Below are 12121 nucleotides of genomic sequence, written 5' to 3' on the forward strand. Positions count from 1 at the left end.
AAGACACCATAAGCTATTCTTGTCGACCGTCTGCAGTGCTCAGAAAACTTCATATCTGCCTGCACAATTATCCTCATGTCCTTTTCATTCTCTACCACTGTCAGTGTAGTACCACAAAGTTGATACGTTACTCTGGGGTTACTGCTTTCCATATGCAGTACTTTACATTTGTCAATGTTAAACTTCAGTTGCTACCTCTTAGCCCATCTGCTCAACCTTTCTAGATCCTTTTGCAATACCATACTGTCATCAGTGTCATTAACAACCCTGCCAACCTTCATACCATTTTCAAACTTAGACATTAAGCGAGATATACCTTCATCAATATCATCAGTAAATACAGAAAACAAAAATAAACCCAATGCTGAATCCTTGGGGACTCCACTAATAACATTAGTCCACAAAGAGCAGTGTCCAGTGATTACCACTCTCTGTCTTCTCCCACTCAACCATCCCTTTATCCATACCCGCAATTTGCCTCCAATGCCACACTGTTCCAATTTGTGCAGCAGTCTTAAATGTGCAACAGTATCAAAGACCTTTCTAAGATCCAAATATATGATATCAAAGTTATTCTTTGTATTAAGTTCCTTTGTGACTACATCATAGTATCCAATCAAATTGGTCAGACAAGACTTCCCTTTAACAAACCCATGCTGTGTCCGAGCTATAACTGAAGTCTTGTCTAGATGATCCTGCAATACTTCTTTAACCAGTGCCTCCATTAATTTCCCTGAAACAGAAGTTAAACTGACAGGTCTGTAATTACTTGTCTCCCTTTGATCCTCCTTTGTGAATCGGAATCACATTTGCACATCTCCAGTCCATTAAGATTTCTCGTAATCTGCCTTCTCCTACTAACCTCCTTTGTGACTTGGTTACAGACCAGCTTATATCTATAGGCTTCTGTGTCACCTGTTATTTTATATGTATCCCATGCATTTTTCTTCTCTTTCACATGTCTAATTAGTTCATCTGACATCCATTTAGGCCTAAATCGTGAACAATATTTCTTAGTTGGTATGAAAAGCCTAGTAGCTTCCAAGATTAATTCTTTGAATGCTTCCCATTTTGAATTTGCTGTTGGCAACATCATCAGTTAGTTCCACCATAAAGAATTTAAATACTGTCTGAGACCACCACAGTCACCTTTACGAAAGCAAAAACCCTTCCCTTTACCCTTGATGGTAGTTACCTCTTTGAGTAAATCCCACTTCAGCACACTGTGAAGACTGCCACCCAGTGGTTCCATTATCTGCAGATTCTTAATGCATGACGAATCACTACTGATAATCAGATCAAGAGTATTACCCCCTCTAGTTGCCTCCCGAATATGCTGGTGTAAAAAACAATCATCCAATAAATCCATAAACTTTTCATACCAACTAAGAAATACAGTGGACCCCCCCCGCTTTATGATATTAATTCATTTCTGGGACACCATTATATCATGAAAATATTGTAATGTGAACTCAATGTTTTTTGATAATTTGTTCGAAGTCCTCGGAAGTTGAAATTTTCTCTATATAACTAAGCTATTTATCTCTGTAAAAAAAGGTGATTTTTTAAGAGAAATTGTATTAGTTTTATATAGAATACTGAATGCCGTATTTTCCAGTGTATACCACCATGTTTTATCTTAAAATAACTCGCCCTAAAATTGTGGTGCGTCTTATACTCCAGAATAAACAGTAGAGCATGATACAAATTTAAAAAAAAAAAAGATAAAAAATGCTGATGGTGGCACACATTTTACTTATTCCCTCTCAAGAATATTGTTTAAAATGATAATTGATAATTATAAACATTAAAAAAACAAAAATCGTAATTTTAATTTAACTTACATTGGAAAAGCTGTGTCAATGGTGATGTGGTGATGGAACTGGAAGAGAATCTTTTACCATCAAGATATCAGGACAAGCTTCAGGATCGGGTGTTCTTTCCGATTGCTGCCTCATGCTACTTATGGTATAAAAGCTGTCCAAAGTGGTTTGCTTTTGGCGCTTTCTCTGAAGGTTCTTGAAATAACTTAATACCTGATCTTCAAATTTGCAAGTCATCAATTCAGTGGTTTCAGTATCTGGGTTTTTTCTTACTGTCCTCTTCCCAATACCCTTAATTTCTTGAATTGTTGCTACACAGTCATCCTCCTCATGTTCCTCATCTCCACTGTCATGTTTGCTCATCTGCTCTAATTCCTTGAGCTCCTCTGTTGTCAACTCCCTTCCATGGTCCGCAATTAACTCCTCCACATCCACCACATCAATCTCTTAGTGGGCCAAAGACTCACCAAGAGTAATAATTTCCTGCTCTAGAACACCTTCAACTCTAAATCCTTCAAAATCATGGATGATTGAAGGCCATAAGTTCTTCCAGCTGCATTGAGGTACCGAGCTGAAACTTCATTCCAAGAACTGACAATCATTTGTACACAGTCTAAAATGCTAAACCTGGTCTTCCAGAATTCCTTTAAGGTGATGGCTCTGTCACCTGAAGTCTCTTCAAAGCACAGGGATGGTATTGGGTGGGAGAAATTTGGCAGTAATAAAGTTAAATTGCTCCTCCAGAGATTGTGCAAGTTCGGGATCATGACCTGGAGCATTATCCAAAATTAACAATGCCTTGCCTTTAAAGGAAGTTTGTTTTTTTCTAAGTAATCTTTGACTGAAGGACAAAACACTTCAAATATCCATTCATTGAAAGGTGTCTTGTCACCCAGGCTTTCTTGTTACACTGCCAAAAGACACCCAACCTTCTTTTGATGACCTTTTGCTGTTTAAACACTCTGGGAGTTTCTGAGTGGTAAACCAAAATTGGATTAAGTTTAAAATCACCACAAGCATTGGACCCTAATAGCAGAGTAAGCCTATCCTTCATAGGCTTATGACCAGGCAACGAGGCCTCGTCTTTTGTGATGTATATTCGCCTAGGCATCCTTTTCCAAAAGATGTGCATTTCATCTGTATTAAAGACTTGTTGAGGAAGGTAATTCTTCTCAGTGAGCTCTCGAACTCCACCTTAAAGTTTTCAGCTGCTTCCTGATCAGCATTGCAAACCTCTCCATGCATTATAAACCTCTGCAAACGCATGGAGAGGTTTGCAGAGGTTTTTAATATTGGACATTTTTCTGAAACGGTCAAACCAACCTTTGCTGGCTTTCAAGTCCCCATATTGCGTATCACTAGCTGAAGGTGTTTTAGTCTTTAAGTCCTCAAAAAGCTGCTTTGCACATTCACAAATGTATTGTCCAGGAACTGTATCATCCTTCATTTATTTTATTTTTTTTCCACAGGAACAAAAGCCTTTCCATTTCTACAATCAGTTCTCTGCCTTTTTGGACTGTTAGATTCATCACTTTCTTTAACTCTTTTAAGGATTTCTTTTTGTTTCACTATGGTAGAAATGGTTCACTGTGAAAAACCATATTTGCACACCAATGAACTAATTTTAGCACCATCATAATGTTTTTTCACTATTTCTTCTTTAATTTTAATTGATATTTTCTTTTCACTGCGCTGTTTAGGAGCCATATTATGCAATGTTACACATTCAAGAATTCAATACAGTAAATTTATGGAACGTAAGCACAAAAAAAATCACTTGAACTAAAGGATACAAAAACAAACCATGTGCCTAACATGTTTATGATGCTGCTATTGGCTGAGACAGAGGACCACATGATCCAGTCGGAGACAATCATAAGCCACTGTAGAGTGAAATAAATAGGCAACAATAATCACTGTTTAGTAGAATCAGCCACTCAAATCATTAAAATGCACTACACTTTCACCTGCATTTCTGATATTTTTTTAAAGCACTTTTTTGGAGGTCATGACCATAAAACAATAAAAACGATTTGCGCTTTCCATTTCACTGGGCTTTTCTGTTAGCGCAAGCTATTATAAACGGGTAGTAAACTCAATCTTATTGCATTTTCAATAATACCGATAACTGGAATTCTGTGGGTCTTTACCTTACAGTATTATAGTGAAATGTGATTCTCCTTCACTGAAATCATAGAAAAAACAAAAATGGATTTTCGGAATCTTCTCTTCATTCCTATTTTCTAAGCTCCATTTAATAGAATTAATTAATTAAAATAGAATTAAAATTCAATTCACAAACGTGATGACAATATCCTGCGCTTACTACATATCGCAGGTGAAAGGTATTTTGTCATGGAGAGTCCATTGTAAAGTGATTTGATTGTATAGTGAACCCATCGTAAATCGGTATTCCACCCATATTGGTCAAGATTTAGGCCTAACTGGATGTCAGATGAACTAATGAGACATGTGGCAGAGAAGAAATATGCATGGGATACATATAAATTAATAGGTGACATGATAACCTATGATACATGTAAGCTGGTCTGTAATCAAATCACAAAGGAGGTTAGGCAGGCAAAGGCAGATTATGAGAAATCTTTGGCAAAGGATGCAAAGAAAAACAACAAAGAGTTCTTTACCTATGTAAACTCTAGGAGGAAGGGGATGAATCAGATTGGTCCACTTAACATAGATGGTTCCGCTGTTGATGATCCTGCTCAGGTAGCTAACAAACTAAATGAGTATTTTGCATCTACATTCACACATGAGGAGTTATTCAGGGAGGTGAATTAAACTGTGGCAGTGAGCTAGATAGTTTTGTAATAACTGAGAGCAAAGTGCGGAAGAAATTGTTGAAGATAAATATAAGAAAGCCACCTGGGGTGGATGGGATCTATCCAGTTATATTAAAGGAGGCAGCAAAGGAAGTAAGCAAATGATTAGCCATAATTATGAGAGCTTCCTTGGCCTCACGGAAGGTACCCATAGATTGGAGATGTGCAAATGTGACCCCAATTCACAAAGGAGGATCAAAGGGCAACACAAGTAATCACAGACCTGTTAGTTTAACTTCTGTACCAGCAAATTAATGGAGGCACTGGTTAAGGAAGCACTGCAAGATCATCTAGACAAGACTTCAGTTATAGCTCGGACACAGCGTGGGTTTGTTAAGGGGAAGTCTTGTCTGACCATTTGATCGGATACCATGATGTGGTCACAAAGGAATTGGATGCAAGGAATAATTTTTATATCTTATATTTGGATCTTATAAAGGCTTTTTATACTGTTGCACGTGGAAGGCTGCTGCAGAAATTGGAGCAGTGTGGCATTGGAGATATATTGCTGCTATGACTAAAGGGATGATTGAGTGGGTGAAGGCAGAGAGGTGGTAATCAATGCACACTGCTCTTTGTGGACTAATGTTATTAGTGGAGCCCCCTAGGGTTCAGTGTTGGGTCCATTGTTGTTTTCTGTATTTATTAATAATACTGATGATGTTATGTAAGCCTTAATGTCCACGTTTGCAGACAATACAAAGGTCAGCAGGGTTGTGAATGACACTAATTACAGTACGCTGCTGCTGCTGCTACAGGAGCTGGAAAAGTTGAGCCGATGGGCTGAGAGGTGGCAACTGAAGTTTAACATTGACAAATGTAAAGTCCTGCATATGGGAAACAGTAACCCCAGAGTAACGTATCAACTGTGTGTGATAACCCCACAGTAAGTCTGCAAGAGTAGTTCATGATGTCTTGTCAATAATATACAGGAATTTTTCTAGCAGGGATAAGAAGGTGATTATCCCTTTGTATAAGGCAATGGTCAGGCCACAACTTGAGTACTGTATACAGGTCTGGAGGCGTCATTTTAAGAACAATGTAGAACTGCTGGCACGAGTACAGAGAAGAGCAACAAGATTAGTGAATAGAACAAAGGGTTCCTCTTACGAAGAAAGGCTTAAATTTTGCAAATTACAGTGTTTTGGGTACTAGGCACTTGCGCGGTGATCTGACTGAGGCATATAAGGCCTTAAATGGTTTGAGCATGCTCAATGCCAATAGAATTCTTCCTCTTGCTCAGAATAATCGCAGTAGGTGACTCTATTGTCAGGGAAATGAACATATTGTGCAAAAAGGAGAGATGGAACAGGACTAGGGTATGTCTCTCAGGGGCAAGGTTGATGACGTAGGGCAGATATCATCCTTCAAGGGCACAAAAGGTTATATTGTTGTACATGTTGGCACTAATAATATTAAGAGTAGGAGACTGGCAGAATTTCTTAACAAGTACAAGACAATGGCTGAAAAAAAGCTGTGAGTTAGGGTTGAATTTGAAAGTGTCTGCAATTCTGCCCAGACACGATACGAGGGAGTATATGACGGGAGTATACAACTTGTCGATCAATTCGGCCCTGGAGAGATTGTGCAAGGCTCAAGGGGTAGAATTTTTCTTGTCTGTGCTTGTTAACAGGAGAGACTGCTTTTACAGGGATGGGATACACTTATATAGAAAGGGTACAAGAATTTTTGCTGATGCTATCGAGCAGAGTTAGATGATGTTGGAAAACTGCTAGCTTGGGGCGATACACGGACTAATAGATTAACAGTAGCCGCTGGCAGAGGTAAAAGTGATTCACTACTTCTATTGAAATGCAATTCAGCAGCAGCCTGGGAAGCAAAGCAGTTGGAATTTCCAGGACTGCTGGGAGTCACAGTGGAACAAGTAAATACATGGGCTGTGTTAGGGTAACTAAGAGAAGAAACAGGTGCATGTATACTTGCATGTACACCAATGCTAGAAGTATAGTTAATAAATTTGATGAGCTTGAAGTGCTAGACAAGATATCAAAGGCAAATATTGTTGGAATATCAGAGACATGGTGTCACACAGACATAAGCAGGGCAGAACTGGAATTTTGGGAGTACAATGTGTACAGAAAGGATAGACAGAACAGGAAGCGAGGAGGGGTTATGGTGTTAGTTAAGAAACACATAAAATCTAAAGAAGGGCATCCAATTGATGTTGGTGGACAATATGCAATGTTGAGTCTGTTTGGTGTGATATATGCATTGGGAAACGAAATATGAGAGTAGGTGTGTATTATAGGCCTGATGAATCTGAGGAGTATAATGAGCAATTGTGCAAAGAAATAGAGTGGGCCAGTAAATTAGAGTGTCGTATAATGGGTGATTTTAATTTCCTGGATACTGACTGGAATTTGTGGGTTGGTGAATCACACACTAGCAAGACTTTTGTGGATTTATTGGATGATTGTTTTCTACAGCAGCATGTTCGGGAGGCAACTAGAGGGAGTAATACTCTTGATCTGATTATCACTAATGATTTTTCATGCATCAAGAATCTGCAGATAAAGGAACCACTAGGTAAGAGTGATCACAGTGTGCTGAAGTGGGATTTACTCAAAGAGGTAACTACCATCAAGCATTAAGGGAAAGGTTTTTGCTTTCGTAAAGGTGACTATGGGGGTCTGAGACAGTACTTAAATTCTATATGGTGGAACGAACTGATGATGTTCCCAACAGCAAATTCAAAATGGGAAGCATTCAAAGAATTAATCTTGGAAGCTCTTAGGCTTTTCATACCAACAAAGAAATATTGTTCAACATTTAAGCCTAAATGGAGGCAGATGAACTAATTAGACATGTGACAGAGAAGAAAAATGCATGGGATATTTATATATTAACATGTGACACAGAAGCCTATGATAGATATAAGCTGGTCTGTAACCAAGTTACAAAGGAGGTTAGGCAGGCGAAGGCAGATTATGAGAAATCTTTGGCAAAGGATGCAAAGAAAAACAGCAAAGAGTTCTTTGCTTATGTAAACTCTAGGAGGAAGGGGATGAATCAGATTGGTTCACTTGATATCGCTGGTTCAACTGTTGATGATCCTGCTCAGGCAGCTAACAAACTAAATGAATATTTTGCATCAACAATTCACACATGAGGAGTTACTCAGGAAGGGGAATGCCAGAGGTGTATTCAACTCTGGCAGTAGGCTAGATAATCTTGTAATAACTATGGGTAAAGTGGAGGTGAAATTGTTGAAAATAAACAATAATTACGAGAGCTTCCCTGTACTCAGGGGAGGTGCCAGAGCGTTTATTGATAGCAGTTGGTTTTTTGCAAGGTGATTAGAGTGTTTTTTGTGGTTGTTTAATCAACTATTTCTTGCTTGTTGCACATGGAAGACTGCTACACAAATTGGAGCAGTGTGACATTGGAGGCAAATTGCTGCTATGGATAAAGGGGTGGTTGAGGGGGAGAAGACAGAGAGTGGTAATCAATGGACACTGCTCATCGTGGACTAACGTTATTAGTGGAGTCCCTCAGGGCTCAGTGTTGGGTCCATTATTGTTTTCTGTATTTATAAATGATATTGATGAGGGTATATCAAGCTTAATGTCCAAGTTTGCAGATGATACAAAGGTTGGCAGGGTTGTCAAGGACACTACTGACACTATGCTGCTGCAACAGGATCTGGAAAGGTTGAGCAGATGGGCTGAGAGGTGGCAAATGAAGTTTAACATTGACAAATGTAAAGTACTACACATGGGAAACAGCAACCCCAGAGCAACTTATCAACTCTGTGGTACTACACTGACAGTGGTAGAGAATGAAAGGGACTTGGGGGTGGTTGTGCAGGCAGATATGAAGTTCTCTGAGCAGTGCAGACGGGCTGCAAGAGTAGCTCATGGAGTATTGTCAATGATATACAGGAATTTTTCCAGCAGGGATAAGGAGGTGATTATTCCATTGTATAAGGCAATGGTCAGGCCACACCTAGAGTACTGTATACAGGTCTGGAGGCCTCATTTCAAGAAGGATGTAGAGCTGCTGGAACGAGTACAGAGAAGGGCAACAAGATTAGTGAATGGAACAAAGGGGTGCTCTTACGAAGAAAGGCTTAAGTTTTGCAAATTACAGTGTCTGGAGACTAGGCACCAGCGAGGTGATCTGATAGAGGTGTATAAAGCCTTGAATGGTTTAAGCATGCTCAATGCTGATGGGATTCTTCCTCTAGCTCAGAAAAATCACCTGAGAGGGCATAAATTCAAATTGAGGAAAGACAGATGTAGGATAGACGTGCGGAAATTTGCCTTTAGCCAGCGGGTGGTTGGTTGGTGGAACAGACTGCCATCCCTTGTGGTGGAGGTTGATAGCCTAAATAAGTTTAAGGCTCAGCTGGACAGGTATTTTGAACGAACAGAGGGGTGAAGTGGAAGTGGTTTTTTTTTTTTTTTTTTTTTTTTGGCTGATGCTGCATAAGCTTGCTTTCTTGCATCAAATGCCTCTACTAATGCTAATGCTAATGCTAATGCTTTTTCCCTTCTATTCAATTTGTTCTGAAGAAGCTCCACCTCCAAGTGGTCTGGGCCGGGCAGCTGGGGGGTTCCCCAGCTGGCAGAGTGAGCTTTTTTAGGTTTATTTCAAAATTCCGTGTTTTTGGTTTTTTGTCTTTTGGTTTAAATCTTGTTTGGTTTAAATCTTGTTTGAGCTTTCATATCATTTAGTGATTAGTCTTAGTATTAATTTAGGTTTAATATAGTTATATTGTTGGTTTCATTTGTTTTGTTTGATCTTTATGGCTTCAAAGAAAATAGTTTCAGATCCCCATAGTGGGGATTCTGATAGTGATAGTGATGAAGAATTAAGTGACTTTATACAGCGGAAAGAACTCATGATGAAATCTCAGCTTCAGGAAGAACAGATAGAAGCTGCTGGGCCTAGTGAGGGAGTTGTCCCTAAGAAAAAGCGAAAACATAAGGTTAAGAAAAAAGTGCAGGATGAAGAAGATGTGAGTGAATCTCGTGTCACAAGATCCTTGCGCTCTCGGGCTAAAGAAAAGGAAATAGCTGAGGAAGTGGGTACTCAGGATAAAAGTCAAGAGTGTACTCCCCGTGATGGGTTTGAGGACCTCAAGCAAGCGAGGCAAAGCTTACGAACTTTAGTTTTGAGGCATAAGGTGCCGATAACGGCGTTAGATGAGATGTTAACGCTTTGGGACCACCTCGAAGAGGTGGTTCAAAGAACTCTAGTAGATAATGCTGTGCTGAAGGCTTTATTGAAAGAGAGGACTGCTGGTGGACTATCAGCTGAAAGAACATATTCTGATGCGGTAAAGGCTTTTACCGAACAGAGAGTAGCGACAAAGACTGTGATCATTAAGGCTACAACGGAGAAATTCAGGACCAGTGAAGACATGAAGTCGGAGCTCCTGAAGACTATCCGTCCGGCTTTGAGTGACACGAAAGTGATAGGTGTGAGGCCTATTCGGGATCGTCGAGTTGCCCTGGAGGCGGCCACAGAAAATGACATTCGTAAGATCAAAGAGTGCTCCTGGCTTGGTGAACTAGGCTTGGTAGTGGAAAAAATCTTTGAAGATCAAACCGAAACTTGTTATTTTTGACTTAGATCAGGAGGTCAATCAAGAACATCTCCTGCAGGAGATTTGGACCCGTAATCTTAGTGGATCTGAGGTTTTGGAGGAGCAGTTTCGTAGTGAGACAGCTGTAGTGACTAAAAATAAAGCCAGAGGTAAAACTGGCTATAATTTTATTATTGAAACTTCGGGCTTGATCAGGCGAGTTCTGATTGCCCGGGAAAGAATTTTTGTGGATTGGAGTGTCCATAGGGTGAGGGATCTTATTGTTCCCACGCAGTGTTATAAGTGCATGGCTTTCGGCCATGTTGCTAAACATTGTAAAGGTGAGTCGTTCTGTGGTCACTGTTCTGAGAGGGGGCACTCCTTTAGAAGTTGTGACAAGCGGGGGGGACTCTCCGAAATGTGTTAACTGCTGGAGGAGGAAACTTCCCTCTGACCATTCTGCTGTTGATAAGATATGCCCAGAATACGCAAGGGCTTTAGATATTTTGAAACGCAGAATAGATTATGGAGAGTAAGAATAGTTACTCCATAATTCAGTTTAATGGTCAGAGAGCGATTAGTGTGGCCTCGCAGTTGACACGAGTTATAGAGGAGGAATGAGCTGATCTAGTGTTACTTCAAGAACCTTATGTGCTTAGAGATAAGGTGGTTTGTTATCCATCAAGATACAGAATTGTGGCTGCTCCCAGATCTCCCTGTGCGGCAATAATAATAGCTGACCCACAGTTGACAGTAACTGTTGTGTCTACTTTGATTACATCATATGGTGTATGTGTGGAGGTTATAGGGGGATTTGGTCGAGTGTATTTTGTGTCCTTGTATTGTAGACCATCGGAATTTATGGCGGTGTTTATAAGATATCTTGAGCAGGTTGTAAGTACACTTGGATCAGTTCATTTAATTGTTGGTATGGATTCTAATGCTGGATCTACTCTATGGGGTGGCCAGAGCTCTGATGACAGAGGTATAGAGCTGGAAGAGTTTTTGGTTACTACTGACATGGAGGTGATTAATGATTCAGAACAACTGCCAACTTTTTCCTCTGTAATTGGTGAGTCCTTTATTGATGTCACTATTTGTTCTAGATCCATCTTGAGGATGGTTAAAAATTAGAGAGTGCGGGATTGTCTCACAACTAGTGATCACAGAGTGATCACATTTGATATTACTACAGTGGAGCCAATGAGGCACTGGAGTGATGTTGGTAGATATTCTATGCGTGGTGTAAACTGGATCAGGTTTCTCACTCTATGGAATTCCAAAATTGATCAATTAGAGATGTGGCATGATCTGATTGTGTCAGAGAAAGCCTGGAAATTAACTAGTGTATTGCAGGACCTATGTAAACAGTGTTTGCGAAAGAAGAGAAGGCCGCAAAGATCGGTACCTTGGTGGACACCAGAACTTACGCGTATGCGGAAAGATCTTCAACATGCGCGTAAGCAGTATCAATATGAGAGGAGGTGTTACTCTCAAGAATCATTTGAGTTGCGGTTGCAGTATCAACTGAGTTTGGGTGCGAGGTTAGACTGTGCGGGCGTAGCTCCTTGAAGCTCTTGAAACAGAGAAGTTTTTCCTGATTTATTTTCTGATTTATTAGTTTAAATTGTCATATTAACTTATTTTCTAGAGTAGCTTTATATTCCTAGTTACGATACTTAGTTTAAAGTTTAACTTAGACAGAGATTTTGTAGATATTACTTAGTATCGGTAACGGTATCAAATCCACGTGTCACAAATTGAACGAGAGGTCTTTTTTTTTAACCAAATTTAGTCCATTTATTAACAAATTGTTATATCAAATTATCTTCTATAAGTAGATTATAGACCTAGTCAGGATCCTTAGTTTATTCTAAATTGAGATAGCGAGATTTGGAAGCTAATCA

At 39.6% G+C, this 12121-nt stretch overlaps 1 protein-coding gene across 2 annotated transcripts in view; it reads left to right on the forward strand.

Moving 5' to 3' along the window:
• Positions 1-12121, forward strand: part of LOC150076375 (protein kinase C, brain isozyme-like) — an 847829-nt gene that overhangs the window by 590525 nt on the left and 245183 nt on the right. The gene's annotated exons all lie outside the window — the stretch shown is intronic.

This window comes from Mastigoproctus giganteus, chromosome 13 (genome assembly GCF_048544385.1).
Source record: "Mastigoproctus giganteus isolate SK-2022 chromosome 13, ASM4854438v1, whole genome shotgun sequence".
Lineage (NCBI taxonomy): Eukaryota > Metazoa > Arthropoda > Arachnida > Uropygi > Thelyphonidae > Mastigoproctus > Mastigoproctus giganteus.